Source organism: Lissotriton helveticus, chromosome 5_1 (assembly GCF_964261635.1).
Source record: "Lissotriton helveticus chromosome 5_1, aLisHel1.1, whole genome shotgun sequence".
Taxonomy (NCBI): domain Eukaryota; kingdom Metazoa; phylum Chordata; class Amphibia; order Caudata; family Salamandridae; genus Lissotriton; species Lissotriton helveticus.
Window position 1 is genome coordinate 153696035 of NC_136065.1, and position 3432 is coordinate 153699466.

A 3432-nucleotide genomic window follows, 5' to 3' on the forward strand; every position below is an offset into this window, starting at 1 on the left:
GTTTGTTAAACAAATATGTATTATTTATAATTGTTTAGAAATGTTTATGATTTTTATATGTACCATTATTATAAGAAGACATTAGTATATTTTGTAGACATTTTTATAGTAGCGTTTTAGCTATTATTGACAGGTATTCTAATCCTCTAGTTGTAGGATATAGTGTGACTTGACTTTGCAGTAGTCGGAACATTTGTTTAGTTTGTTTACTTAGTTTTGGACCAATTTGGGTCACAGATTGTTCCATTCTTAGTTCTTGATAGCTTTGTTCTTTTATCAAAGCTTCTAGTAGGTTATGGAATGTGGGTCTGGTTCTGCTTGTGGTAGCTTGGAAAGCATTATGCCACCCTTCTACACTGTTGTTTGTTTTAGCCTCTTGGTTTAAAGTACTAAGATAGACATTCCACCAAGGGATTTGGAATTTGGGTTGGCGTCGATGTCCAGATCTGTGCAACCTTCCCACCCAAGTATCTTCGAAATAGTCCAGTAATGGGGTTAGTTTATCTTCATTCCTCTTGTAATATGTGCTGTCAATTAATAAATTATAGTGTTCCGCTACATCGGTAACAGGAACTTAGGCCAGTGCTATCAATTTTTTTATTTGATAGGCAAAGGTGCTATCTGTTGAGTACAAAATACTTAAAGTTGATTTCTGGAGATGTCTCCATGTGCTCTGATTGAAATGATAGTAGCAACCCTAGATTGCTGTGTGGGGAAATGTTTTCAAAATGCTATTAATCATAGCTAATTCGAAATCAATAATTATTTTTTGTGGAAAATAATTATTGATTTCATTTTTGAGAACATTTAATATTTCTGTGTAAGTGTTTTGCTGTTTGTTTGGTAGCAAACAGTAAATGAAAGGGATGTTATAGTTATGGTATAACCCGTGGATGGAATATAGTTGATAAAAAGGTTTTGGGCATGGTTTAAATGTTCCATCCATCATCCATTGGGGACACTGTTGGATTTTTCTTAAATTACTTGCAGTTGCAAACATTATGATTCTGTTTGTACTGCTTTCATTGTCAAAAAGGATACATTTGTCTTTATTGTGTGTGATGGACATTTCTGGTGAAATAATAATTTCCTCAAATGTAGTAGGGTTGGGTGGGGTTGTGGAAGTGCGTCTTTTAGTGTATGCAATTGTGCGTTTGAGGGATTCAATAGAGGGTAGTTGACTTGAAGCATGGGCTGGGACTTTTAACAGTTCCTCTTTAAGGATTTGTGTTGTTGGTTTATCACTTTGTGTGCTAGCAGTTTTTATACTTTCTAAAGCATCTCTTATTTCAATTTCTGTGACATTGGGGGGATGATTGTGTTCCCTGGTAAATAACACATTAGTTTCCTCAGTAGTAGCCCTTCCATAACATTTGTTTGAGTAATATTTGGTACATTTCCAGAAAACTTTTCTACCACTTTGTCTTTCCTGATTATAAACATAACCCATATAACATAACAGTAATTTATTTTTCTGTGACATAACAAATTCTGCACCTTCTGTCATTTTGTTTTACTTGTTCTAGGAAAGAGTAGAAAGAAACAAAATCAAAAAACATATATTTCACTTTGTGGTGCAAACATAATTAATGTTGTATTTATACTTACAGTTACTAAAAGTAGTAATCACAAATGCAGAACTGTATTTTGAAGGATTTTCTTGTATGTATTTCTTTATTTACTGTTGGTATGAAAATATAGAAATGCTAAGTTAATGTTTACACATAACAAACGTTTTTCCTAGGAAAAAGCAGTTTTTAATTTTGCTTAGTAGTACATTTGATGTAAACATTACATATACTTACTTGTTTAAATAGTTGAGTTGTAGTATTTGGTGGAGTACATCAAGGTAGTAAAGTTCAGATCTGTAGAGAAGATAGAATAAATAAATGTAAAATATTATAAAATGTATTTGGAACCGTTGGAAAATTGGAAATATTTAAAAGTATACTAACTTCTAAATAAGTAGTTTTGTTTGCTGTAGGTAGAATAGATGTATGATGTATTCACAATATCTGTAGAGGAAATATAAAATACATAACATGGTGTTAAGAACATAGTTCTTGTTTTTTTCGGAAGTTTTAGACAAATTAGAAGTATACTTACATTTTTTACAAGGGTAGTCTTGTCTTTTGGTATAGTTGATGTTGGATGTTTTTATTGGATCTGTAGGGAAGATGTAATATGCAAGATATGTTGTTTAGAAAATAGCATTTTTAATATTGGGTGTTTACTAACAAAAACATATATACTTACATGTTTAATTAGTGTAGTTTTATACATTTGTAGTGTTGAAATAGGAAAATCGCTGAATATCTGTGAATAAAATGTTTAAAATAAAGTATGAATCTTGTGAAATAGTGTTTAAAAACAGCAGTTGGTGTATAACAGAGCATTAATATATACTTACTATCTGATTTTCCAGGTGAAGAAATAGGAGCATGTATTAGGAATTAATTTGTAGTAGTTTCTATCAGAAAAGTAGGAGGAGAAAAAAATTAAATAAGTCCAAGAGTTAGGAGATATAAGTAAAATAGTAGACTACTAATTTAGATTTCCAAATAATGCACTGTAACTTACTTGAATAATTAGCTAGTGAGCTGTATCTGTAAAGATGTTTGTTGGCATCTTCTTTCTATAGAGTTAGCAGCAGCAAATGGTAGAATGCATGTATCCCTTTTATAGTATGTGTATTTTGTGTGATTTGATTTGATTGGTTGTAGGATGAAAGGAAGGATTGTATAGGCTAGTTTGAATTTTTTTTAAGTTAATTGGTGTCTTTGTTGATGTGAGAATGGTGGTATGTGGTGATTTCCGCATTAAAGCAGGTTAGTTGTTAAATAAAATAGATGTGTAAGTGGAAAAAAATAATGAAAATTTTACTTACATGTAAAGATTATTTTTCAAATGATAGAACGCATTTAATAGAATGTATAGTAAATGTAGATAAATAGGAATGTTATAAAAGTAACAGGTATTATATGTAAAATGTTTTTTGTATGGAGCAATGACTTTTATAGACGATTAATATGGTATTTTAGACATGAAAGGGTACAAAAAAGAACTCGATATTTGTTTTGAAACGATATTTTTGTACTCTATATTTTAGTAGTCGATATTTTTGTAGTGTTAGGGGTAATTTCATGAACAACGATATATTTGTAGTCGATATTTATGAAGGCGATATTTATGTACTCGATATTCTAAATACTCGATATTTTTGACTCGATATTTTTGTAGTTGGTGTAATAAGTATACAAAGTCGATATTTTTGTAGTCGATAATTATTCAACGATATTTTTGCAAGTCGATAATGTGACCGTCGATAATATTTCAGTGATCCCTTTCTGGGAGTGCAAATCGAGGGCACTCATGGATGAGAGCAGCAACAGGAATGGCCGCAGGGGAATTTGGGAGCCTGTGCCTGCTTTC

The 3432-nt window shown here is 31.3% G+C and overlaps 1 long non-coding RNA gene across 1 annotated transcript; it reads right to left on the reverse strand.

Moving 5' to 3' along the window:
- Positions 1–1241: 1241 nt before the first annotated feature.
- On the reverse strand, positions 1242–2316 carry LOC144753033 (uncharacterized). The gene is made up of 6 exons (XR_013594176.1): positions 2257–2316; positions 2107–2166; positions 1956–2015; positions 1806–1865; positions 1609–1681; positions 1242–1522 (listed from the first exon to the last, which is right to left on the reverse strand). It is a non-coding gene; the product is annotated as an uncharacterized LOC144753033 (long non-coding RNA).
- Positions 2317–3432: the final 1116 nt, after the last annotated feature.